Source organism: Leopardus geoffroyi, chromosome E3 (assembly GCF_018350155.1).
Source record: "Leopardus geoffroyi isolate Oge1 chromosome E3, O.geoffroyi_Oge1_pat1.0, whole genome shotgun sequence".
NCBI classification, from domain to species: Eukaryota; Metazoa; Chordata; class Mammalia; order Carnivora; family Felidae; genus Leopardus; species Leopardus geoffroyi.
The window spans coordinates 10280749-10308207 of record NC_059340.1 but is presented as its reverse complement, the minus strand read 5'-3'; the positions used below and the strand labels follow the sequence as shown (position 1 = coordinate 10308207).

At 55.6% G+C, this 27459-nt stretch overlaps 2 long non-coding RNA genes across 3 annotated transcripts in view; one reads left to right on the top strand and one right to left on the bottom strand.

Moving 5' to 3' along the window:
• The first annotated feature begins 9444 nt into the window (after nucleotides 1–9444).
• LOC123588816 lies at nucleotides 9445–17691 on the top strand. The gene is made up of 4 exons (XR_006708022.1): nucleotides 9445–9529; nucleotides 9902–10279; nucleotides 15541–15598; nucleotides 17645–17691. It is a non-coding gene; the product is annotated as an uncharacterized LOC123588816 (long non-coding RNA).
• A 657-nt stretch (nucleotides 17692–18348) lies between these two features.
• The window catches only part of LOC123588815, a 31559-nt gene continuing 22448 nt past the window's right edge, over nucleotides 18349–27459 (bottom strand). For both annotated transcript variants that reach the window (XR_006708020.1, XR_006708021.1), the window contains one exon: nucleotides 18349–19606. This is a non-coding gene — a long non-coding RNA (uncharacterized LOC123588815). The remainder of the gene's footprint in view (nucleotides 19607–27459) is intronic.

The following is a 27459-nucleotide window of genomic DNA, read 5'->3' as shown; positions in this document are numbered from 1 at the left end:
ACTGGGGCTCTGAGTAACATTTCATTTGAAGGAGGGCTTTGGGGGCGTGGAAATCCTGGAAACGGCCACTCTGGTGGGAAGGCAGGGTCCCTGCCCATCCATTCCCTGACCTGCCCCAGTTGCTGTGTGACCCTGGGTAACACCTCCCCGCTCAGGCTCGGACCCCCCTCTGAACAATGGCTGTGCAGAGTGGAGAAGGTGCTGTCCTCTAGTTGTACATCAGAACCCGTGGGGGTTTCTAAGTCTCACTGCCCAGGCTGTACCCCGGACCACAATCTCTGGTCTAGGGCCCGAGTGTTGGGGTTTTCGCAAGACCTTCTGATGCACAGCAGAGCTTGCAAAACATTGGGGCCAGATGGCCCATCTCTGCAAGTGACTCTCCCACAGGGGACTCCGGCTGTCTGGCCCGTGGTTCTCAGGGCTTAACGAGCACGAAAATCGTTGGTTCTCAAAGTGCGGTCCCCGGACCAGCAGTAGCATCAGTACCGCAGGGGACGAAACTTGTTAGCAACGCAGATTCCCAGGCCCCGCCCCAATCTTCGGACTCGGACACATGGTGGGGGGACCAGCGATCTGTGCTATAACGAGCGCCTTCAAACATGAGAACCACGGGCCTAACCTTGACCATCAGACCCCTCTGTGTGAAGGTCACCTGTATCTTCCACCCACAGCTGCTGCTTCTGGAAAAGAAGGAGGAGCCACCAGAGGGTGTACTAGTCAGCCATAACCAAAGGACTACAGACTGGGGGGGTGGGGGGGGGTTGGGCTCAGACAATAGGAACTTATTGTCTTGCTGTTCTGGAGGCTGACACTCGAGATGAAGGGTTGGTTTCTCCCGAGGCCTCTCTCCTTGGCTAGCAGATAAGATGGCCGCCTTCTTGCCGTGTCCTGTGTGGTCATCCCTCTGTGTATGTCTGTGGCCTAATCTCCACTTCTTACAAGGGCACCCATTCTCCTTCCATGACCTCATTTTCACTTAACTAGCCTCTGTGAAGACCCTAGTCTCCTCCTTCCTGCCAGGCCCCAAGTGCAGCGAAGGAACATTCTGGAACTAAGCCCTCTGGACGCTCTGATTCCTTCCCTGACCATCCACACGTTCATTGCACCTTCTCCCGAGAGCAGACCCTTTGGTTCTGATTCTTGCCTAGAAGGACAGAATACTCTGCACCTGCTCTGACCTCTCTGAGGGGTCTTTCCCAGTCACACTGTGGCTCCAGATGGTCCGAGTATCCAGGCGGGGGGATATCATTGTTTTCATTCATTTCTTTGAAAATACTCTCCGATTCCAGCTGAACTGCCCCCTCGTCTCCCAACGGCCCGGACGAATGAGACCGCTGGCCCCCAGAACCATGTGTGCGAGAGCTCGCTGATGTAGAAAAAGGTCATCTGAGAGTGTTAAGGGGAGGCCTGGGAGGGGGGATCAGGCAGAAGCGGTGCCAGGTGAGGGGCCAGTTGAGGAAGGCTTCCCGGAGGAGGTGAGATGTGGCTTTGGAGGCTAGCCTCTGCCGAGCTTCTGCCACCTGTCAGAGCCATTCTGGGAACTTCCTTGACACTAGCTGGTTTAATGTCCTAACAAAGGTGGGGGCGCTGTTATTCCCTTGTGTTAATCATATCTTTTTATTCTGCGGTTTTGGTGCCTTGATGTCTTGGGGCTGCGTTGACCCTGGAGGGGCCACCCCTCCAAGGGGGAGCTAATTCCTGGCGACAGCAAACAGCTTGTCTGGGGCCATGCTTTTCATGGATGAACCAACCCATCCAAAGCCTACACCTCAACTACCAACTTTATGGGGCTCTCACGCTCTAGGCCAGTACCCACTGGCCCTAATCACGCCATGGCCAGGCATCAGACAATTGGGGGCCATCTCTACACCCAAAAGCCCACCTAACTTATTCAGCGTAGCCAACTCTGAGTCCGTTTATCCTGACTCACCCACTCCTTCCCACAGCAACCACAGCAAAGGATCCTGTCCGCATTCCTTCCCCCATGGCCTTCTGACCAGCCCTGGGGCTTCCCCGTGTGGCTCTGCCTATCTAGCCCCTCTCTCTTGGGATCTGCGAGTAACAAACTATCTTTCCTTTTCTTTTTTAAATGTTTATTTATTTTTGAGCAGGGAGGGGCAGAGAGAGAGAGGGCGAGAGAATCCTAAGCAGGCTCTGAGCTACCAGCACGGAGCCCCATGTGGGGCTCGATCTCATGAACCAGGTGAGATCATGACCTGAGTCGAAATCAAGAGTCGGATGCTTAACCGACTGAGCCCCCCAGGTGCCCCTTGGATCATCTTTTCAATGGAGATCCTCTCCTGATCTGTTGGCCTCACCATACCCGACCTGTATTTTGAAACATTCTCCTGCCATTATCAAAAGAGCAGACTGAGGCCCAGAGAGGTTAAGCGGCTTGCCCAAGGCCCCACAACCAGTCATGGCAGATGGGATCTGAGCCTTCATTCAAGTCCAGCGTCTCTTCCCAGCCCCTGCCCTCAGACAGAGCAAGGCCTGGGAGGGATCGGAGGGGAAGAGCAGGGTGTTGGGAGGGGGGCTGATGCACATCTCCTGGAGCCGGCCCTTCGCACTGGGGGTCTTCCCCTGCCTGGCCCATGCCCTCCCCAGGCTGGCCTATCACTTCCTCTGCTTTTGGGATCCGTCTCATCTCTGGATTCTTGAAGGAGGTGTGGAGAGAGGGGGGATGAAACACCGGCTCTCTCGGGAAGAGGGGCAGACCTGACTTAAAGGCTGGCCCCACTCCCTCTGGATGTCAGGAGTTTATTTCACCTCCGGGAGCTCCTTGGGAGATGGCTCTAGTCTCGACGCCTCTGCGTCCTCAGCACCCATCTTGACCTGAGCCAGAACTCAGACCCAGAAGGGGGTAAGTACATGGGTGGATGTCTCCCATTGTCTGTCCCTTTCTCTCTATCTCTTGATCTGTGTCTCTCCACCTGCATATCTCTCCTTCCAGTCTCTCTCTGTGTTCCTGTATCTTTTTCTGCCTCTGCGGGCGGGGGTTCACTTCTGCAGGGCCTGAGCATTTCAAGTCCCCGGGCTTGCATTTAAGTAGTTTATGCTATGCAGACTCGGCTGCCTGAACTTTCCTTCCAGGCCCCAGGGGAGGAAGTGTGCCCCGTGGGGTGGTCTCTGTGGCCCTGGGCATGGGTGGTGGCTTTCAGGTTTGGGGCAGATACATCCCGTCTCTGCCTCATGGTCCACTTGAAATCACCAGGGCGGCCTGGCCAGCCCTCTTGCCGACCCCTGCTGATTGTACAAGACGACACCAAGGCCTGGGGAAGTGTCCGTGAGGGTGAATGGGCCTGCATGTGTCAGTCTTACGTGGGTGTTACCTCAATTCCACAAGAGCATTTTCTCTTTCTTTCTTTCTTTCTTTCTTTTTTTCTTTCTTCCTTTCTCTTTCTTTCTTTCTTTACCTCTCTTCTTTCTTTCTTTTTTCTTTCTTTCTTTCTTTCTCTTTCTTTCTTTCTTTACCTCTCTTCTTTCTTTCTTTCTTTCTTTCTTTTTTTCTTTCTTCCTTTCTCTTTCTTTCTTTACCTCTCTTCTTTCTTTCTTTCTTTCTTTCTCTCTCCTTTCTTCTATTTTTTTAATGTTTATTTATTTATATTTGACACACAGAGAGAGACAGCATGAGTAAGGAAGGGGCAGAGAGACAGAAGGAGACAAAGAATCCCAGGCAGGCTTCACGCTGTCAGTGCAGAGTCCGAAGCGGGGCTCAAACTCGCGAACCATGAGATCATGACCTGAGCTGAAAGCAAGAGTCCGGGGCTTAAGCGGCTGAGCCAGCCAGGCTCCCCCCACAAGGGCATTTTAAAGTGGGAATAGCGCACGCAAAGTGCACAAAGCTTAGATGGGCAGCTTGAGGAGTTTTGCATGTCTATATACCCTATCGCCACCCCCCACATCAACGTACAGACCATTTCCAGCCCCGCAGACTCCTCTATGTCTCTTCCAAGCAGTACCCGCTGGAGATCACCGCTCAAGCTAGTGTCCGTCACCATAGATTAGTGGTGCCTGTTCTTGGACTTTGTAGTGGGGTGAGTTGTGTCCCCCCAAAAGATACATTCAAGTCCTAATCCCTGGTGCCTGTGAATGTGACCTTATTTGGAAATATGGTCTTTGCAGATATAATCAAATTAAGATGAGGTCATACTGGAAGAGTGTAGGCCCTAAATACAGTGACTGGTGTTTTCATAAGAAGGCCATCTGAAGACATAAGGACATAGAGACACAGGGAGAAGACAGCCATGGGAAGACACGGGGACACACAGACACACAGGGAGGAAGACAGGCACGTGAAGACAGAGGCAGAGATTAGAACGGAACACCTGCAAGCCGAGGAACGCTGATAGTGGCTGTCGATGACCAGAAGCCAGGAACAGGCAAGGAAGTTCTTCCCCAGAGCCTTCTAACACCTTGATTTTGGACTCCTGGCTCCAGAGCTGTAAGAGAATACATTTTCGTTGTTCCAAGACACCGCGTTCGTTACGGCAGCCCCAGGAGACTCACGCAGACTTCATATAAAAGGAACGTCACAGCCCGTGTTCGGTTTCTGATTTCCCGTGCTGTTACTGTGTCTGCGGGATTTGTCTATGTCGTTGTGTGTATAACAATAGCACATTCGTTTTCATCGCTCGTGGTATTTCATTTTATCAATTTACCACAGTTTATTTACCCGTGCTGATGGCAATGTACATCTGGGCTGTTCCCACGGTTTTGCTATCACAAATAATGTCGCCGGGAACGTTCTTGACATTATGCGGAGACATGTCCTCATTTCTCGTGGGTACAGGGCTGGGAGCGCAATTGCTGAAGTTTATGGTAATTGTATGTATAATTTTTGAGGAACTTCCAGACAGCTACAAAGTGCTTGTACGGGGGGGCGCCTGGCTGGCTCAGTTGGTGGAGAGTGCAACTCTTGGTCTTGGGGTCACGAGTTCGAGTCTCACCTTAGGTGCAGAGGTTACTTAAAAATAAAATCTAGGGGCGCCTGGGTGGCGCAGTCGGTTAAGCGTCCGACTTCAGCCAGGTCACGATCTCGCGGTCCGTGAGTTCGAGCCCCGCGTCGGGCTCTGGGCTGATGGCTCGGAGCCTGGAGCCTGTTTCCCATTCTGTGTCTCCCTCTCTCTCTGCCCCTCCCCCGTTCATGCTGTGTCTCTCTCTGTCCCAAAAATAAAATAAACGTTGAAAAAAAAAAATTAAAAAAAATAAAATAAAATCTAAAAAAAAGGGGGGGGTGCCGTGGTTGGCCCATTTAATATTCCCATCAGCAATGTCTGAGTGCCAGTTGTTCCTCATCCTGTCAACACTTAGAATTGTCAACTTTTAAAATTTTAGCCATTCTGGTGGGTGTATACAGGTATCTCATTGTGATTTTAACTTTTGTTTCCCTGATGAGTAATGACGGTGAACACTTTCCCACACGCCTTTTGGGCTTTTGAACATCCTTGTTTGTGAAGTGTCTGTTCAAGTCCTGTCCACTTAAAAAAAAAATTTTTTTTTTACATTTACTTATTTTTGATTGAGAGAGACAGAGCACAAGTGGGGGAGGGGCAGAGAGAGAAGGAGACAGAATCCGAAGCAGGCTCCAGGCTCCAAGCTGTCAGCACAGAGCCCGACGCGGGGCTCGAACTCACAAACTGCGAGATCGTGACCTGAGCTGAAGTCGGACGCTTAACCGACTGAGCCACCCAGGTGCCTCTCCATTTTTAAAACTGGGTCATTTACTGTTTTTCTATTGAGTTGTAGGTGTTCTTTTTATTTGCTGATATAATTCTGTGATTGGTTATATGTATTTGAAGGATCTTCTCCTACTCTGTGGCTTGCCTTTCTTTTAATGTTGCCTTTCGGTGAGTAGAAGTTCTTGATTTTAACAAAGTCAATTTTATCAATCTTTTCTCTAGTGGTTGGTGCTTTTTCTGTCCTGTTGGGAAATCTTTGCTTACCCAAATGTCATGTAGTTATTCTTCTAGGTTTTCTTTTAGAAGCTTTACAGTTTTACCTTTAGCTTTTATTTTTATTGTTATTTTTTTAATGTTTATTTATTTTTGAGAGAGAGAGAGAGAGAGACAGACAGAGTGTGAGCAAGGGAGGGGCAGAGAGAGAGAGTGAGAGCGAGAGACAGAAGCTGAAGCAGACTCCAGGCTCCAAGATGTCAGCACAGAGCCCAATATGGGGCTCGAACCCACGAACCGCAAGATCAAGACCTGAGCCGAAGTTGGACGCTTAACCGGCTGAGCCACCCAGGTGCCCCTACCTTTAGCTTTTAACGTTGACCCAGAGAATTTTAACTCTCAGAGAGCCAGGCCTCAGCCTGCCCCCACATCCCCTCCCCGAGCTTGGTGGCCCCGGTGTCTGGGAAAACTCCCTTCCTCCTGGGTCACTGGCCTACTGCCGCTTTCCCTGGCCCCCGTTCTTCCTCCAGGCCCTGGAATTAATAAAAGCTCTGAGCTGCCTGTGGTTTTTGGAATGAGTGTTTGTTCCGTCAGGATTCAGGCAGCGAGTGGGGTCCCCCATCCCCTCTCCATCCGCACTGTGTTTTCCCATCTGGTGCGGGACAAGCTCACCGGTTCACACAGCTCGGTCTGAGGGTCCCCAGACTGAATCTCCAGGAAGCCTCCTCGCCTGATCTTTTCTTCCTCTTTCCTAAACCCACCCGACAACCTGGACCTTCCTGGTCACTTCGCTCCACTCGTTCATAGATTCAAAGCCAGGGGAGCTCGTCCCCTCTCAGGATGGCAAATAGCTTCCATCACCAACCATGTTTGCCTGGCAACGGTGGCCTGAAATGGGGTTAAGAAGGATTCTGAGGATATCCCGGTCTAGCGGGTGAGAACCATGCAGTTGATTGGTAATGTCTGCCTGGGAGCAGGAGGTAGGGGTTGTGCTTTTCATGTCTCTGATCTAGTCTGAGTCCCCATTCCCCATTAGGACTAATCCAAAGTAGAGGTCAGATGCTTAACCAACTGAGCCACCCAGATGCTCCCTCCCGCCCTTTTAAAAGTTTATTTATTTATTTTGAGAGAGAGAGAGAGAGAGTGAGAGAGAGCATGTGGAGGAGGGGCAGAGAGAGAAGGAGAGAAAGAGAATCCCAAGCAGGCTCTGCCCTGTCAGCACAGAGCTTGATGACGGGCTCGATCCCACGAAACCGTGAGATCGTGACCTGAGCTGAAATCAACAGTTGGATGCTTAACCCACCGAGCCACCCAGGCGCCCCTCCCGTGATTTTCTTGATGCCAATCTTCAAGATATAGAATGAATGCATCCGGGGTTTCACGTGATGGTCACCTGCCCACTTCCTCCACCCTCCAGCCCCAGTCATTTAAAAAGAATGGAACTTGGTGGCTGACTGTGGTTCCCCCTTTGAAATAGTTCTCTCCAGGCGACTTTCAGGAAAGGCATCCACAAACAAGGCGGGTAAACACAAAGGTGTGAAAACCCTAAGTGCTGATGAAAAGCACGGGGGCCTCTGGGGTGTCTAAAATAGTCCTTGGGGACTGCTCCGGCACCTTCTGTGACAAACCCACCCGTCTTGACCTGACGTACCACCCTTTCCCGCTCTGAGCTGGCCTCGGGATCCTCCACCCTTCTCCAGACGTGATACACACTTAATGGCACGCATACACGCGCGTGCACACACACGCACACACGGGGATGTGAACACAGTGTCTCTCTCTCTCTCTCTCTCCCACTCACATGGCAGTTAAGAGCCAAGGTTCTGGGCTCACGTATCTCAGGTTCAAGTCCCCACCGTCCCGTTTTGAGCTGTTTGACTCTGGGTGAGTCACCCTCCCCAAGCCTCAGTTTCCCCTGTGGTGAGGAGTCAAGGAGCACGTGGCACACGTCGGCTGTGGGGTAGCCGCTCAGCAGACAGTAGCTACAGCCTCCTTGCGGCCTTACTGGGATCCCTGGTGCAGGAAACTGGGGCAGTGAGAGGGGTGTGGCCCGGCCCCAGGGGCTCTGCCGAAAATTCGTCTCCATGCCCCCTGCCCAGAGCTCGGCACTGGGCCGGGGACATAGTAGAGGCTCAGTCAAGCCCTGTCGCGGGAGGGAGGGAGGGCGGGAGGACCAGGATTTTGCTCTCGATCTTGGGGTTGTTTTCCCTCCGCGAAAGACTTAATTTGTTTCAGAGGCATAAAGGGGCATAAATTCTGCCTGTTTCTGGACCAGCTAAGCTGGGAGAAGGCCGCTGCGGCCTCCGCTGGACGAGAGGGGCCCCGGGAGGCGAGCCCCACCCTGCTGCTCGGTCTCACTGCTCTCCTGGGCCCCATGTTCTGTGCCTTCTGTCATGTCCGCCACCCCGGCTGGGCCGCGGCCAAGCCCTTGCTCGCTGGTGAGGGCCAAGCCGCGGCCGTGCCAGGCTTAGCGGAGGCCCTTGGCCAAGAACAGCCGAGCCGTTCTCAGGAAAGCTGGGGGATTAAGCCGCGGGCCAGCGGCGACTCAGGTATCTGCCTCTTGCCAAAGCTCGGGGATGAGGGGCACGGCGACCTCCCAGCTGCCAAGGCTGTGAATGCACGGGGACCGGCGCAAGCCGCCCACCCGGGGACATGGGGACACAGTGCTGCCTGGGCCAGCTCGCTTGGGGACGGCCTTCGGGAAGGAGCCGAGGCCACATGGCTCCTGCCTCCTGTCTCAAATAGTCCTAGGTCCCAGGGCCTGGAGCACTGTCCCCCCCCCCCCCCCCCCCCCCGCCGGCCCAGGGCCGGACTGGAACCTGGAAAACAGCAGCCTAGTTCCTGTCCCCGATGCCCCAGACGTGGGCTCTCAACTCCTTGGAGTCTCCTGGGGTTGGGTACGAGGATACGGATGGCTCACGGCAGGTGGTCGCTTCTGCTGGGGCCACCTCTCTGCCCAGCCAGGGTGATGTGGAGTCAACAGCCTGGCCTCGCTGCAGGCGGCGGTGTGACGGGAGGGTTCTAGCACCTGTCCCGGGCTGTGGAGGGGCCCACCTTGCTGGGGTATGAGTCCAAGCTCTCCTCCTCACCTCTCATCTAGAGCGTGCCTCTCCAGTCCTGTCCTGTCCAGGTCCAACCCATCCTTCCTTCAGGACTTGCTTGCCTCCGGGAGACTTCTTTGACCTCGGGCTGGATTGAGGTCTCCTTTGCTTCCCTCCCCCCCCCCCCGACCCCCCGGGGCCCTATGGCGTGACATCAACCACCTGGACTGCCACCACCATCTGCAGTCACCTCTGTCTCCCTTAGATAGGAGGCCCTTAGAGGTCACCCTTCCTGCCTCTACTCCCTGGACTCTCTCTTGTGACCCTAATGTTCTCGTTGCCCTCTGGGCTGTGCCTGCCACTGGCTGGGCCCCATCAGAGCAGGTGGCCGTCTGACCTGGCCTGGTCCTCTGTCTGGGCCTCTTCTAAGGCCCCTCCCTGTGGGCTCAGGCGGGTGGGGGTGTCTGCAGGGACGCTGACTCAGATGTTATTTTGGGCTCCCCTTGGGCCCGGCATGCTCTGGGCCCTCAGGCCTGTTTAGACGGCTGGGCCGGATGTGACCAACTCCAGGCACTTGGTTCTCTGCAAGGCTGGGTGAGAGGCAGGCCAAGGCAAATGCCGGCTGGGGGTGGGGGGGGGGGTCGGGCAGGAAGGACAGGCCTGGCAGGTCAAGGGACCCAAAGAGTGACCGAGGCCCTGCTCACCTCAGGCTTTGTTCTTAGCTCCAGGGGTCCTAGCAGAGGCCCTGAGCTGGGGGACAGGTGCACTCGGCCTTGAGAGGTCATTGTCTGGTAGATCCATGGTCTCAGAATCTCAAATTAGAATGCCGGTCAGAGGCGTCAGACGTCAGAGGGCATGGCCTCGACGGCCCTCACACAGACATAACACCTGTGCCCCTGTGGCAGGGGCCTGAGGCCCATTTGACCTGGGTCTCTGAGTGTCCCCCTCTCCCGCGCCCCATTTTAGAGCTGTCATCTCAAAAGCTGCTCAGCCAGAAGCCAAGAGGCATGTGTCCTGTGGGCCCTGGGCAAGCTTCTTCTCCCGGCGGGCCTCGGATTCTTTGCCTGTGGAAAGAGGTATTTGGTTCCAACACCCTTTGGACCCTGGTGCCCTGTTCACCTGTGGGCCAGGACAACCCTGGTTCTGCTGTTCTGATGTGGCTCTTCCAGACGGGGGCTGGTCGTGCCTGACTCTCTCTCCCTGAAGTCGTCTGTCCTGAGCCTCTGCCCCGGGCCCTGGCCAGGAAGAGTCTAAGGAAACGTGAACATCTTTGCGCTCTGTCCACCATGTCCAAATTGAAAGCAGAAGAGGCCGGAGCCTTTGCTGTTAGCTCCTGCAGAGCAGGTGACCAGCCTAGGGCTGCGGCTGGGGGCCCAGGTGCACCCCGGGGGCTGACGCCTGTGCAGGGTCCGTCACCACCACCAGCTACCTCTGTGGGAGGTCTTTCTGAGGGAGGGTGGGGCTGGGGCACTGACACTCTCTCCAGCCGCCCTGGGGGACCAGGGAAGCACACCCATCCCAGAAATGTTCCGGAGCCACCTGCGTGCTGTGCGTGTGGACAGCACTCCCCACCACCGCCACCTTGCTTGGTCACCCGCAGCACAAGGCCAGGGACCAAGGTGAGATGAGACAGAAGGCCGAAGGGGAAGGAGAAGCAGGGCATGTGGTCAGAGGAGGTGTCCCAGGGAAGGCCCCGTGGCTGGCTTCTGTGCTCAGAGCAGGAAAAAGGAGGAAAAGCGGTTGCAGGCAAGACACCAACGGGAACAAAGCCTGATGTGTCCCTGTCGCCATGAGGTGAGGGTGTGGGGATACGGGTGGGCCCCTTCCTATGCTCTTGTCTAGGTGGAGACTCAAAAGTTTCTAACTCTAGACCCCTTGGAGTTGGAAGGCCTCGAGGGAGCCCATTGTATGGAGGGTAAGACTGAGGCCCAGAGAGGGGCACGGCTTGCCCAGAGTCAAGACCCGTGGCCAGTAGGGGAACTGGCACCCAGGTCTCTGTCTCCCACGTTCAAAGACAGTGCTTGGCCATTCCAGGCAAACTGCCCCCCCGCCCCCCACTCCAACCTGATCCCAAACCCAGAGATATTCCCACCAGGTCTCCCGGGCAGGTGGTGGAGAAGGGTGGCCTTCCAGGGCCCGGGCCCCTTTGGACTGAGGACATGGTTGGCCCGGGAAGCCCAGCGTTTAGGCAGCCGCCCAAGTATGTGGACGGCAGTGTGGACAGCATTCTCGCCACGTTCCCAGAGCACGCACCAAGGAAAACATGGAATGTTTCTTGGATGACACAGTCTCCATCCAAAGTCATGCATTCCTGTGGGAGGGCAGTGAGGAGGGGTCGTGGCTGTCTGCAGACGCGGGTCCCCAGGTTGTGCCCAGAGCCAAGGGAATCTGTGTTGGATGCATCACCTGGTGGCTGTGCCATTGGCTCGTGGCTGCGGTGCCTGGGCAGTGTGTCAGCAGACGCTGGCCTTGTGCGGACGGCCGACGCCCTGGTTCTCTTTCCTCCCCGGGGTGCTCAACTAGGACATCTCCCGACTAGCCTGCCCTGGCCCATGTGTATCTCCAGCCCCGAGCAGACAGCAGGTGCAGCCCTCGACCTTGTACACATTGACTTTCCCTTGTTCACGTGTCCTGCCTGGGCACCAGCTGGTAGGTCCCGCGCCCTCTACTTAGAGGGGGACGTGTCCTCAACCTGGTCTGGACACAGGGTCACTTAAGGCAGTTTACCAGCTTGGGCTCTACCACCGTTTTGAGTTTGGCTTGAATAATACGTCCTCTCCCCACCTCTAGCCTCAGTTTCTCCCTCTCCTAGCAGTCCTGGCCATTGCCTTCCCAGTGGTCACTGTGATCAGGATGGAGGGCAATGGGCCAGGGCTGGGCTGGCGGGGGGGGGGGGGGCGGCGACAGAGTGAACATGTGAGGGGGTGGTGTGGAGGCCCCATCCTTTTGGTGTTTCAGTGATGGCCTCTTCGTAAAAGGAGGGAGCCTCTGGCTTTGAACTTGGAGATTCTGAGTCCTGGACAGTCCGAGGTGGAAGTCGGGGACCCGGAGAGGGCACACCTGAGGCTCCCGGCCTAGACAAGCCCAGTCAAAGGGGGTACAGTCTGGGAAGAGTGCTGAATTCTCTGACCAAGAAGGCTGGGCTGACACTGGGGGGCAGTGGGAGCTGAGGGCTCCCTTCCCTCTCCCTTCGAGAGGCCGCGATGACTCTGGAAGAGCGGACCTGGGAGATGGGTTTTGAAGGTTGAATAGGAGTTTGCCAGCAGATCAGAGCAGAGAGGGATTTGGGAGCCAATACATCATGTGTGCAAAGGCCCCAGCGTGTCAAGAAGTGTGGGCACATCCAGGGACGTGCGGGAGGTCAAGAAGGCTGAGCGTGAGAAGGGCCATGAGGAGCCACGAGGGACGGAACCCGCCTGGGGGCGGTGATGAAGGGGAGCCTGAAGTCAGGGAAAATTCTGCAGCAGGTCTGCTTTGAGAGTGGATGCAGAGTTGGGCAGGGTTCAGTGATGAAGCAGAATCTGAGCGGGAGGGATGGGGATGGTCTGAGCAGTGGCACAGAGGCGGCAGCATGGGGAAGAATGAGGGGTCCAGGACGGCTGGTGAGGGAATCGAGGCCTGGCCCTGGAAGGCCCTGGAAGGTCCTGAGGCCTCCTTCTGTCCAAGACCGCTGCCTCGTCCTGCTCTGGTCTAGGTGTCTCTGGCTGGTACGGAGAAACCGCAGTGCTCACCCCACTATGGTTTACATCGCTTGCATACCTCTGGGATCTTATCTCCAAGGGTCTGTCGTGCGTGCCCACCTTGCCAAGTGGTCCCGTCGCTACTTGCCTCATAAATCAGGCCTGTCTCTCTCCACCACCTCCCCGCTTCTGCCACACCCTCCTGGTGCTGCCTGGCCTCACCCCGAGTTCCACCCAGCTGGGGAGGCAGAGAGGGGCCCGGAAGCAAGCCCAGGCCCCGCCTGGGAGCTCCGGAGCTGCAGGGAGGATGTCCTGGCTGACCTGGTTTTCAGGAAATATTCCCAAAGATCTCCAAAGATGGCTCCTTGGGGGGGGGGGGGGGTGGCGGGGAGGGTCAAGCCTGCCACTTCCTGCTGCGGCCTGACCTAGGGTGGGGTCAGGAGCGGGCAGATCCTAGTTGCCATTCTCAGGAGGCTGGACACCAGCCCTCTTCGAAACTCACAGGCCTGTGTCTATACTCCGCGTGAATTGCAGCCACCACTGCTCTTCCAGGCCTCCCGTCCCTTGTCTGGAAAATGGGTGCATTCACTCATTCATTCAACAAACACGTACTCTGTGTTTGTCCCTGTGCCAGGCCCCAGCATGGAGATAAGTCGAACAGAGCCGCCTTTCTTAGAAAGAGGCAGAAGATAGTTGGGGTCTCCCGCCCTGCCTAGGCTGCGCCCCATCCACACCGGCTCAGTTCAGCTCACCCTGCAGGACCACCTCCGACAGGACCACGGCTCAGGAGGCTCTTCCGGGGGCGAGAAGGCGGCTCTTTGCCGCCAGCACCCATCTTGTTTTCCCACTGGGCGTTTCTGGAAAGGGCCAGGGAAGGCTTGGGGCCCAACCCTCTGGTCTCATTCCTGGCTGCCCACATCAAAGGCATCCGCCTGGGAGCTCGGCAGATGCCCCTGAGGCCTCCCCGGACTCTGGGAGGACCTGAGCTCGAGGCATTTAGTCTCTCGAAAAATCTCCTTCTAGGCTCTTCTTCCCAGCAGTGGGCTCCTGAGAACTCAGGTGGGGTGGGGGGAGAATGAGGGTGGTGCGGGCTGTTGCCTCCAACGAGCCCGCCAAAAGCCACCTGTTGTCAACCACTGGCCTCAGCCTCGCTGAATCTCGGACACGAAAGCAGGCGAGCTGGAGGAGCCTACCTCTGTCAAGTTCAGAAACGGCCAAAGTCGTCTCTGGTGGGAGACGTCAGAGAGGGCTTCTCCTTGCCGGGGCGGGGGCCCGGGGGCCGGGGGGGAAGAGCTGTAACTGGAAGGGGTTATCAGGCGGCTTTGGGGGGGCTTGGCCGAGTTCTGTAGGTTGACGGGGGGCTCTCAACTCAAGTGTGAATTTTCACAAACTGAACGCATTGGTTCAAAAAGGAGTTGCGGTATTTTACGATATGTGTATGTATATGTACGTGAGTGTATGTATGTGTGTGCAAATCTCTCCCTCTCTCTCTCTCTCTCTCTCTCTCTCTGTCAGTAACAGCAGCCACTTAGCTCTATATTCGGGACAATCTGGCTAATGCTCTCTCTCCACGCGATTGGGTTCAATGCTGGGGAGGTGGGTGGGTGGAGGGAGGTATGGACTATAGGTCCCACCCTCTCACCCTGGACTGGCACCCTGGGGATGGGGAAGGGCCCCTGGGGCCCCGTCCAGCTGCAGGGACCAGCGGCGCTGGCCAGAGTGGACAACTGTAGCCCCCTCCCGACCCTGCTAGCTGGCCAAAGGGGGCTGCCCGGGCTGTAAACCCCTCAGGGCAGACCTGTGCACCCCGGAATAGCTCATTGTTGACCAACCGACTGCCCACCATGCAGACTGCTGCCCACCACTGGTCAGGATGCCCAGAGGCAGGCTGGAGCACGGTTGTCCCAGGGGTCAGGGAACCTTCTGGAAAAGAGCCATTGGTTCAGCTGGCATAGACTCGGGGACAAAACAAAGGGGACAGATGGTTGGATATTTGCACACACACAGTCACGGACACATGTGGGTGTCCACATGCCTAGCTTGGCCCCAGACATCCAGACACACATGTACCCTGCTGTGGAGGGGCACTCCGTCCCACCCCGGACTTGGAGAGCCTTGGGGTCAGCGCTGGGGCCTGTGTTGGGTGGCCCTCTGTTGGATGACCAAAGGGGTGAGGCACAGCTACCTGGAACACCCCAGGGCCGCACCCTGCTGGAGTATAGACACACTGGGAAGGGTAGACGCGTCCTTGGCAGGTCTCTCAATGGCCTCTCGGTCTGGCTATGTCTTGGCTGGAAGGTCTGGCTCTAAAGAACCACTGGAAAAACCAGAGAGGATTCTGGGAGGAGCAGTGAGGTAGGGGGGCACAGATGGAGTCCTACACTGGAGATCTGAGTCTAGGGCCCTCTATTCCACGAGGATGCCACACGTGTCCCCGTCCCCTCGCCCCTGCCACCTCCTGATGGCATTAGCCTTTCACCTCCCCCAGCCCTGACAGCTGGCCGGGGTCCTTCAAGGGTCTGCTTTTCCTGTGCAGCATTTGCCAGCGACCCCTGACCTCTCCCTGACCCCTCCCTGACCCCTCTGCTGCCTCCTGCCTCCCACCCTCATTGCATCCCAGCCCTGACCTCATGTCTGCAGGGCTGCGGGCAAGGGTGAGATAAGGCGGGCATTGCACTGCTCCCTCCTGGGGACCGACGGGAAGGGCGGGCCGGGCTGCCAGCCTCAAGTGCGCCCATGACTCACCAGGTGGGCAGGGCCGAGGCTGGCATCCGGGAGGAAATGCCACTTCCTCTGGATAAGGCTGCAGGCCCTCCGGTTTTGCCTTATGGTGTGTGCACTTGGGGTTTTGTTTCAAGTTCTCCCCCTCCTATGTTACAAAGATATTCTCCAGCGGTTTATTCTCCTCTTGCTTTTCCTATCTAGGTCTGTCTTTTATCGCTTTGGAGTCACCTTCTTAGGAGAAACTAAGTCTGCTTCGGTGGTAATTTTTCTTCATAGAGTGAGCCCATGTCCTCAACCCGACTAACCATTCCATCCTTAACCCGTGGACCTGGGGCTGAGTTCAGCTCCCTTTGAACCGGCTGATCTGTTCTGTCACCCATCTGGCTGTTTTTGTACCCAGATCATACTGTTTTCCCGACCGGGGCTTCGTAGTCTGTGCTAACAGCAGGCAGGGCCAGTCCTCCCCTCTTTTTTTCTCAAAGTCAGCTAGCCACTTACAAACCTTTATTCTTCCATATATTTTAAATGTTTATTGATTTTTGAGAGAGAGAGAGAGCAAGTGGGGGAGGGACGGGGGGATGGGGGGACAGAGGATCCGAAGCGGACTCCGTGCTGACAGCTGAGAGTCTGATGTGTGACTCGAACCCGTGAACCGTAAGATTGTGACCTGAGCCAAAGTTGAACGCTCAACCCCGACTGAGCCACCCAGGCGTCCCCTCCATATATTTTAGGGTAAGTTTATCAAGTTCCTCAAAAATATCCAGCTGGGGGGCGCCTGGGTGGCGCAGTCGGTTAAGCGTCCGACTTCAGCCAGGTCACGATCTCGCGGTCCGTGAGTTCGAGCCCCGCGTCGGGCTCTGGGCTGATGGCTCAGAGCCTGGAACCTGTTTCCGATTCTGTGTCTCCCTCTCTCTCTGCCCCTCCCCCGTTCATGCTCTGTCTCTCTCTGTCCCAAAAATAAATAAACGTTGAAAAAAAAAAAATTAAAAAAAAAAAATATCCAGCTGGAATTCAGGATCTTGGTTCAGAGGAGGACTCCACCAGCAACACGGCAGACGGGAGGAGGATGATATTTGTGCGTCTTAAGCAACAAGGGGCTGCGGTTCTGGAATACACATGGGATGGCTGTGAAATGAGGACGGATAGACTGCAGCCCCTATAGCAAAATGGGCAAAGGGTATGAACTGGCCATTTGCAGGAGAGGAAATGTAAACAACCAGAGAACAGAAAGGACCACTCAAACTCACTTATAATCAGAGAAATGCAAATCAGAAGAAGAAGAAGATACTGCTTACCACCCATCAGGCTGCCAGGCAGTAAAGAGGTAGGTACTGGCCAGTGTTGGCAGGATGTAAGCAGGAGTGGCCCCAATGAGGGGCCATCCAGCAGCGCTCCGTTCAGTCAAGTGCATGTAGAGGCAGGGAGAGGGCTTCCCCAGGTGCCCATCAGTGGAGTGTGTGTGCAAAAGGTGGCCACGCCCACACCAGGGCACCCTGTGACAGTCACGTGTGAAGCCACAAGCCCAGTGGAGACGAGACTAGGCTGTTAGATCTTAAAAACAGAGCACGAGGGGCGCCTGAGGGGCGCCTGGGTGGCTCAGTTGGTTCAAGAGTCTGACTTCGGCTCAGGTCGTGATCTCGAGGTTCGTCAGTTCGAGCCCCGAGTCGGGCTCATTGCTGTCAGTGCCGAGCCTGGAGCCTGCTTCGGATTCTCTGTCTCCCTCTCTCTCTGCCCTCTTCCCTGCTTGCACACTCTCTCTCTCTCTCTCTCAAACAAATAATGAAATAAAACATTTAAAAAAAAAGCAGCACGAGTGGAAAAAATGAGAAAGACGTACAGCCCACAGCCCAACTCCACTCATGTAAATAACACCCCCTCCACAGCCAGACACATTTTAGAAAATGAGGTGAAATTCACATAGTGTCACATTGACCCCCTTTTGAAGCATACTGTCCGGTGGCATTTGGTACAGTCACGAGGTGGTGCAGCCACCAGCCTAGTTCCAAGACATGCCATTCCCCAAGAGGAAACTCCGTGCCAGTTAAGCATCCAAGAATACACAGGAATAAAAAAAGACATGCTTGGGAAAGTTTGCCTGTGGGGGCACGAACAGGATTGAAAGGAACAATATGAACGAAGCTTCCTCGGCACGGGGAATATAGTCGATAATACGGTAACAGTATGATAATATGGCGCCCGGACTTGCAGAACGCACGTGCATATGTATTGTTGTGCACCTGAACTCATACAATATTATTTTTTATTTCTTTTTAATTATTTTGATGCTTATTTATTTTTGAGACAGAGAGAGACAGAGCATGAATGGGGGAGGATCACAGACAGGGAGACACAGAATCCGAAGCAGGCTCCAGGCTCCGAGCTGTCAGCACAGAGCCCAGCGTGGGGCTTGAACTCACGGACCGTGAGATCATGACCTGAGCCGAAGTCAGATGCTTCACCGACTGAGCCACCCAGGCGCCCCGAACTCATACAATATTGTATGTCAATTACTCTTCAATAATAAAAAAAATTAAATCAGTCAATCCTCTCTACTTGAGGGCCAAAAAGAGATTTAAAAATAACATATAGGGGCACCTGGGGGGCTCAGTCGGTTAAGCATCTGACTCGTGATTTCGGCTTAGGTCCTGATCTCACGGTTCATGGGCTGGAGCCCCATGTTGGGCTCTGTGCTGACAGTGCGGAGCCTGCTTCAGATTCCCCCTCTCTCTCTCTCTCTCTCTGTCTCTCTGCCCCTCCTTGGCTCACATGCACTCTCTCTCTCTCAAAATAAATAAAAAACCATTAAAAAAAACCCATATAAACTGGAGGTTTAGGTTCCCTCTACTCCAGGCATCCAGGGATCAGAGACCCTGGAAAGACCCCGGTGCCCCAGAGGAGTGTCCCCTATCCCCTCTCGGCTCCTGGCACACGGCAGGAGACCAGGGCGAAAGTGGTAATTTGGCCTTGGAAGGAGGTGGTCGGGAGGAAGCAGCCAGTGTCGGGCGGGGGCTGAGAGGTGGACCCTGTAGGGGGGTCTATGGGGTGGTGCTGTGGGGGTGGAAGGGGTGGGAACCTGAGGGCCGTGTCAGACACCCCCCTTCTGCTGGCCCCTGGTCTCCAGGGCAGAGCAGGGCTTCATTTTCTGAGCAAGAAACCCAGACATGAGGTTTGCCAGAGGCCTTTTTGTTTTTTTGGATTTGAGCATTTATTTATATGAAAAGTCTTACCAAGGTATAAACATTCTGGGCCTTTGCACATGCTGTGGGCTTAGCTGGAATGTTCCCTCCAAGCCCCCCTCCCACTGGATGTCCGCCTGGTGAACTCCGGCCACCCCTGGGGGCACCTCCTTCAGGAAGCTTTCTCTGCCCAATGTCTTTCTCTGCACCCCAGGGTGCTCACTCCCCCCCTGGGGGGACCCACAGCCCCTCACGTGTTGGTCGCCATCCGTTTCCGTGTCAGTGCTCCCCCCCGCCACTTGCCGGGGATTCTCCAGGGCAGGAGGCTGCCTTGTTGTATTTTCCCAGGTGGTGCAACCCCATGGGGTTCAGAAACGTCAGGTGCACAGATAACCGGTGGGTGTTTAGCTGCACCTGCCTGGGCTCTGGACCAGGGTGGGGGCTATCTTCCCCGCGCCCAGTCGTTGGAGTCTGAATCGAGGTGGTCTCCAGGCCCTTCCTCAGCTCCCTAGGAGGCTGGGGCAAACTTATTCTCTCCTGCCAGAGACTCAGGGCTTGTGACAGGGAGCTCTGGTCCCCAGGGTGCTGGGCATTCAGTGTGTGTGGGTAGTCAAGACCCCTGACTCCGGAAGGGAGAGGGGAGAGGGGGCAAATGAGGCTGTCATGTTGGGGGCTTTCTGAAGGGCCCAGGGCTCCTATTTCCATCTCAGCTGCCCTCGGTTGGCTCGAAGGACGGGGACACATGCGTAGCCTGCTCACCACCCACCCCGAGGCCTTCCATGGGCCCCCGCCCCAGCAGCTTCACATGACTTGTCTCCAAACGGGTTCAGTCTTCCCAGACAAGGGGCCTTGTCTGGGCCAGTCTGGGGGACTTTTTTTAAGCCCCCAGTTTGGGAACGTGAGGGAGAGAAGGGATTTTTTTTTTTTTTTTTTTAATGCATGTACTTTGGTTTTCTGTGCAACCAGCTCCCAAAGTCACTGCTCCCCTCCTCGCTTGGCAGGGCTGCCCCCCTCGTGCTGTTGACCTTGGCTGTGGGTTTGCGGGGGCTGGAGCTCTCACACCATAAATTCCTGTCTTCTAGGAATCCAGCCTGGGAAAGAAAGGAAACACGGAGGAGAATATTTGATTAACATTTTTCCAATGTGACCACATCACAGAGACGTGTGGCCGGAATTCTCACCCTGGACTGGGCAGGGCAGGACTCGGCTCGTGCCCAGCCGTGGGGAGGGTGGGCTGGGCTGGGGGCCCTTCTGGCCCGAAGGAAGAGTGGGGTCTGAGCTGGCATTGTCCCTCGGGATGGAGGGTTTTGGATGGGAGCCGGGACAGGTCAGACCCTGGGACAGATCTCCCCTGGGAGAGCTCACCTTTGACCTCAGTGGTTCTAGGGCTGCACCCTGAACTCGGGACGGCCCCCAGAGATGCGAGGCTCTGACCTTGTTTTAACCGTCAGCTCTCCACTCTGGACAGAGCCCTCTCTGAGCCCAAACTGAATCTTGACCCTAATTCCAGACTCAGACCTGGCCCAGTGACCTCTGACTCCAACCCCAGGCCCAGCCGGGGCTTTCCTCTGTCACTGAACACTCACACAGAAGCCCTTCATGCCTCCCTCTTCCGTCCCCAAACCCTGAGCCTTTGTCCTCAGCCTTGAACTAGTTCAGTGGGACTGTCCTCAACCTCACATCTCCAGGCCTCTGGCCAGCCGGCCCCTCTCCTCCCCTGTCTCTCCAAGACAGACCCCTTCTACCAAGGGGTGCCCACCTGCGCCTGGGCCCCTCCCCCCACCTGCTCGACCACCAGCTATCATTGGCACTTAAGCACTGCACCATCAAAGGAAGAAGAGAACCTTCCCAGAGCCCCACTCCCACCTCTGGCTGCCCCGTCTCTCACCTCCCTGCCCCGGCCAGTCTCCAGAAAGCTGTCTGCATACTTGTCTCCGCTCCTCACCTCCTTCTCACTCCCCAGCACACTTCGTCGGCCTCCCGCTCCCACCCAGGTCAGTGGGGACCCCACGGAGCCCAGCCCCACCGGCACTGCACTGGTGTCACCTCAGCCTCATTCAACACCGGACCACCCGCCCCCCCCCCTCCCCCCAATACCGTCCCCTTCCGGGCTCCTGGGACCTCACTCGACCCTCCTTGGTCCAGATGGGCGGTGCTGTCTCTGCCTTCAATCTCTGGCACTTCAATCTCAGCAGTCCAAACCCAGAGACCTCCTCTTCCCCCCAAACTGCTCCCCCTGCAGTGCTCTGGGTCAGCGATGCAACTGTCCCTGTTGAACAGACCTGAGTCACTTCCACACACGTGCCTCTTCCTCCCCGTCCCAGGTCCAGCCGCCGGCATGCCAGGAAATCTCATGCTTGTCCATGTCTAGATTTCCACTAGGACAGCACTGTCCTGTTGCCCACACCCACCGCGCCCTACCCTCGTCACCCCTCCCCCCTTACCCCTCTGCTCCCCGCCTTCCCCTCGAAGCTGCCATCCGATTTCCACCCTATCTCTTGGGATAGCTTTCCCACCCTACCCTCATCCCCTCCTGCCCCTTCTAATCCAGTCTGACCTGTTAACAACGCCAACCGTAGAGTGTCACTTGCCTACCCCCTGCGCTAACTGCCCACCACCTGTAGGACAACATAAGAAACCCTTGCCGTGCCCACAAGGCCCTGTGTTCTATGGCTTCAGACCCCCACAGCGATCTCGCCTCGAGTTCTCTTGTTCCGACTCTGGGTCGGCCACCCCGGACACACCCGGGTGTCTCATGTGCCCCTCTCCCTGGAGTCCTCTCTGCCTCGTTCCCTCCGGCTGGTGGCGGCGTGACTGGCTAATGTCTGCTCAACCGTCGGCTTAGTGCAGACATCACCTCTAGCGGGAAGCCTTCCTTCCTTCCGAGGGCTGGTCTGGGCCCTCTGCTCTGGGCTGCCATGGGGACCCGCGGAGCACAGATCACATGAGTGATAATTTCCTGGCTCACTGACCTGAAGTGTGGAAGAAGCAGAGACCGAGTCTGGGCGCCCACCACTGTTTTCCCTGTTCCAGGCACACGGCAGTCCCTCCAAACCATTTTTAGAATGAATGAGACAGGGGGCGCCCGGGTGACTCAGTCAGTTCAGCATCCGACTCTTGATTTTGGCTCAGGTCATGATCTCCCAGATCGTGACATCGAGCCCTGCGTCAGGCTCTGAAGCCTGCTTAAGATTCTCTCTCTCCCTCTCTGCCACTTCCCTCCCCCCAAATGGAATGAATGAACTAAACAGAGCTCTAGGTGGGTGGGTCCCTGGCTTCTTTCCCTCCGTGTCCCCAGGGACAAGAAGAGGGCAGGTACAGAGGAGGGGATTTGCGGGCCGCTGAACTAATGCATTCATGAAAAGCCAAGGTGGCAGTGGGGCCAAAGTGAAGGAAGGCTGTTTTCCCAGAAGTGGGGACTGACAGACCCAGAGTGGTGGGCGGGGAGGGACAGAGTCCCGGTAACTGAGCATTTCCCCTTTCCAGGGACCAGGAGGACATTAAGGCTCAAGGGAGGTAACAGGAAAAGGAAGCAGGCCTGGGTGTCTGGGGAGAGAAAGAATAGGTTGGGGGGGCTTGGGGGACACCCCTCAATCAGGTTTGCAGCCCTGTGGCATGGAGAGGGCCCTCATTTGATAAAGGGGCTCTGACGCCCAGGGAGGGCCTGCAGCTTGCGATAGCGGCCAGCGGCAGAGCTGGACCCTGGAACCAGGACCTGGACTTCGGTACACATTCTCAGTTCCCAGAAGATTACACCCCCTTGGCTTTGGTCTTCACTTCCCATGCTCACATCATCACTCCTGGTTGCCCACCTGGCTCTCCTCAGCTGAGAGCCCACCTGGCTCTTGGGAGCTTCCTCCACCGCTCACTCACAATCCCCGCCTTTGAGTCTCTGGACCTGGTTCCACACTGGTCTCCCATTCCCCCAACCCACTAACCTCTCCACCCTCCCATCCTTCCTCTCCCTGCTGCCCACCTCAGTCCTGTACCTGAACCAATCCCACACCCCACCCTCCCCGACCCCCGGGATCATTTATACATTGATGTAGCGTGTACTGAAATGGTGGGGGGGGGGGTGAGCCAGGTATTAAAGACAAGCATTTTTTTCTTAGAACACCACCAATGGATCCTGTATTTCATCTGGAAAAATACATGGGGGACATTTTTTTTTGTAAGAAATTCAAAACAAGAGGAGAAGGAAAGGGAACAGGATCCTGTGCATAAGAACAGTATTTGCTGTGCACCCACGTGTCAGACACTGTACTGAGTGCCTCACATGCATGATGACTACAACCCCATGTGAGGTTGTCACGGGGGGAGCCTCCACTGCCATCCCCACCTCATATTTCTATGAGAAGGGACTTCACCAAGAGGACGTTCCTGGCCTCTCTCTCCTCTCTTGTTCCTCTTTCATCAGGATACTTGTATTTCAACTATGGTCTGTAGTAACTTGATGGGGGAAGGCTCTTCCAGCAGGTGGAGGGAAGACCCAGGGGGTCCAGCACTACCTATGACACAGGTTCAAGTGTATCTAAGTCAGGGATGAAGGATCAGAGTGCCCACTGAGGCTTTGCTTTTTGGCTTGATTTTCTAATCATATTTTCATATCTTTTTCTTGCCGTATTGCAAAGGCTGGACTCTCTAGTACAACGTTGAATCAAGCTGTGGCAGTGGACAGCAGTCCTCAGTAATAAGGTTAATGTTTTATCTCTGTGACTTATTCCTGTAGCTATCTCTCAGTTTGTTCTGAACGTGTGAGGAAGATGTTATTTATAGAATTCCTAATACTCCATTTTACAGCTGAAGAATTCTGAGGTAGCTTGCCCAAGGTCACACATTTATTCAGTGGCAACGTTCCTATATATAAATCCCAGTGAGTTCGACTTCAAAGACCATAATCTTAGCTATTATGCTATAAAGCCTTCCATAAAACTGTTCTAAAAGAACAATAATTTAATAGCGTGCTACTAGAGTAGATCAGAAACACGCACCATTGGAACAAAACACAAAGCAGCAATTATATACAAGAGCCTACTATATATAAAAACGTAAGACTTGGTAAAGCAAGTATTATAATGAATTGGAGGGACAACAATTTGGGGTGTGAGGAAATTAGCTAACACTTTATATGTATAAATTTATATTTATCTCCAGGCAGATGACAGAGTTAACACTTACATAAGTAAGTAATAAAATTCTACAGTAGCTAGTAGGAAACATTGCAGTCTTTCTTACCTTCTGGAAAAGCATTTATACATTTTTGTTAACTTCCTTAGCTTTTCTTAAACTTCCCAAGTGGTTTATAAGTTTCCAAGCAATAGAAGAAATCACAAGGAAAAAGATGAATCTTTTTGGCTCTGGGATGGGTGGTGTGTGGGTGGCAGGGGGGAAGGGGTAGTGCCCCAGGAGTGACCACGGGGAACAGGGCCACAGTGACCAGAAATCATCTTTGAAGATCGAGAAATACACACCAACACACCACTGCCAAGTCACCGGTGTCTGGAATCCCTGGGCAGCCTGTGAATGCCCACACGGGTCACACTGTCAGGGCACAGTCACACTCTTGGTTGTATGCTAGAACTCTGGTTTGCAATCTCACACCCTTGAACTTCCATAGACATATCTTCTCTTGGCTTCACCACCCCCATCGACCTCCTGCCAACGCGCACCGTTGGGGACTTGCTTTGAGATGTCTGTGCACATGTAGGCGCTTGCACACCCAATGGGAAGGTGCAGCCGTGGCTGGGCACAGGTCAGGACTCCACCCGTCTGCACGGTCCGGGCCTCTCTGGGTGGCCACCTCTCTCCATGGTGTGGTAGCTGTGGACCCTGTTAGACTCCACCGGGCCAGGAGGCCTGAGCCCAACCCACTGGCCCAGTGGGAGCCCACTCGGCCCGCTGCTCCACTCCCTGCCCCCACATGGGACCCCTCTCCAGCCCAAGAGGGATGGCACATCTCTGCTCTGAGCCCTATCTGCAGGCCCTGAAGATGAGTGGCATGTTCTTGGCCAGGGTGCAGGGTCCCATCATTCCTTTCACCTGCAGGGTCAGCTCTGTTCTCCAAGGGCACCTACCCAGGCTGAGGCACCACCACCTTCTCGGGGGGGCTCCAAGGGAGCAGGGCGGACCTCCGCTTTGTGCCTCCCAGGTCTGCTCCTGCCCACCAAGCCCCACATCTGCCCTTTACCCTCCTCCAGTTGGTCCAGCCCCAACACCCAATATCTGTGTAGGCTTGCCTCCCAGCCCCGGAACTCCCCCCCACCCCAACCCTCAGGATTTGAGCTCTACCCACAGCTGTGTCTGGAGCTTGGCTGAGCATGGGTCCAGTCTCCAGGCCCTTGTGAGCCCCTTCTCTGGCAGGCCAGACCCCCATGCCCTGCCTCTGTGCCTGGGGACTCCAGCCAGAGCTGAGCACAGTGCCTGGCACATACCGGGCCCTCAACCAATATTTGCCAAGGGAGTCAATTCCTCGATCATCCCCTCAAATAGTCCAGTGAGCTTCTCGACCCATTCCCTTAGTCTGGACCCTACAGGTGGGCTGCTTTGGACCAGGGGATGAGAACTTGCTTGACTCCATTCTGTCCGTGCCCCCTCCTCCCTACCCCCCCAACGTATGTATGCAGGGATGGTGCGTCCTTCCCAATTCAATGTGCCTTCTCCTGGACATGAAGGCCAGGGCCTTAGTGCCACAAAGTACCCTGAATGGTGCCCTTTCTGCTGACCTAAGGTCTTCTGCAGGCCTGGCTCACCCTGGACCATAGCCACTCTGTCCCATTTGCCAGTCCGGCTCTTCCACCCGGACCCTCCTGTGTCAGGTGACCTTATGCATTTCCCTCTTGGGGCTGGATGGAGGGTTTCCAGGCAGCTCTAAAGACATGCTGAACCGCTTCCCTTCTCAGCCAGCCCTTGCTTCCCCCTGCCTGTCGTCCTGCAGCCTGTGGTTCGAAATGAAAAAGGTGATGGGGGGAGGGTTAATCTCCTTGTAGGTCAATGTTGTGCAAGATTTACAAGAATCGTTAGGGCAGGGGGGACCCACATCTCCCCGCATGCCTTAGAGAGTCTTCCCACCTCACTGCGCGATGACCCCAACAGAAAGCTCGTCCTCCCATCTCTGATCTTGAAGAGCTTGGGTTTGCCCTCAGCCCCAACATGTGATGCCCTGTCCGGTGCACCCACAACAAGACAGGGAACTCTGGGAATAGCCGGTGTAGGGGAGATGCTTCTAGTCGCCTGCACCTATGTCCCCAAGCTGGATGGCTAGTGTACCCCTCTGGCCGGGGACAAGGCTGCAAGTGGGGCTCAGGCTCTTTCTGGGCTTCAAATGCACTGACTTTTCCAGGGACTTGCCCCCAAACTTGGATTTCGTGGGTCCTCGCTGTGGCCCCCCACGGGACAAGTAGCCCGCTCTTGGGCACCCAGCCTGATTGCTGCCCGACCTGAAGTCTTCGGGGAGGGAAAAGCATGTTTTAAAAACACACAAAAACCCCATCCTGTCTGAACTGAACATTTTCTCCTGCTTGTCCAACACCATCATTTACATTCTTGGGCTGGTCAGCAGCCAAGATATTTATAGCATTGCCCTGGCACTCCATCTTGCCTAATTGGCGTGGCCGACGGGGCCCCCATCCGTCATGGTGAGTGGGCCTTTCACCGGCCTCTGGCGGGCTCTCAGCTGCCCGGGACATTCCCAGGCCTGGGGGGAGGCTACCTCCCCATGCCCCCCACCAGTGGGCCCGGCCATGCCAGGGGAGCCCCCAGAGCGAGCATGTGACTCAGGCCAGCGGCCCCATCCAGTCCGAGTGACTTGACGGCCTCTCCCAGACGTTCCCAGGCCTCCCTGCTGCCTTCGAGTTCCCAATCACCCCTCACTCCACCCTTCTGATGAACAAAGGTGGCTCTGTCATTCTGCTGTCTGGTGACTTCTTGGGCTCCTTGCTTTGCAGGATGGAGCCTCAGCTCCGTCAGCCTGGGGAGGACCATCACCATCCATCCCATGACCTGTCCAACCTCCTCGCTCGCTCTCCGCCCCAGCCACATGCCGTTTCCCACAAGGGAAGGTGTGCTCCAGACCTTTCTATGGGCCCTCCCCTGTGCCTGGCATGCTTCACCCCCTCTCAGCTTGCTTAACCTCTGTTCCTCCTCTGGTGTCTGCCTTCAACGCCCCCTCTTCTGTGAAGCCTCACCACCTGCACCCCACACTTCCCACCCTCTGGGGAAGCCCTGGGCTCTCTCACCACACCATCCAGCACATTCATCATCAGACTGTCCTTGCTTGACCTTGAACTCTCCGGGGGCCAAAAGGCGGGCCTCCTTTGTGCCCCCAGGTGGTTATGGAACAATCCTCAGCACTGCTGAGAAATCCATTACTGTGTCCCTTGGGTCCTAAGGATTGAATGGTTTTTGTTCCCCAAGTACCGTATTTCACCAATTCCCAGACGACGACGCTGTTACCACAATCTCACATCTTTGAAATTTGGGATGGCGCGTGCTGATTTAGTTCTTGGAGTCTTTATCTGACTGAATGGGCCGTAAAACAGAGGTACACCTTGCAACCGCTGACTTCTCGACTCGATGGCCTATAGCAAAGTCATCGAGGACGGTTCGTGACCGAGACGGCAGGGTGGCTAGAAGGTCAGACCTCAGAGCTGCCCGCCCTGGGCTCTGAACCTGGCTCTGCCGTATTCTGGTTGCGAGATCCTGGGGTGACTGACCCTGGCTTCTGAGCCTTGGTTTCCACGTCTGAAACTTGGGGAGTGTTGATGTCGCCTCCCTCAGTGGGTGGTGAGGTGACTGCATTCAACACGAGAGAGCGCTGGAAATGCTCAAGAAATAATGGCCACTGCAATTACCCTGCCTGGTAATGCATCCAACAGAGATCTGAATGCCATCCCGGGGTGGGGATGATGGCTGGCAAGGCAGACACGGCTCTCACGGGCCTTGGTTA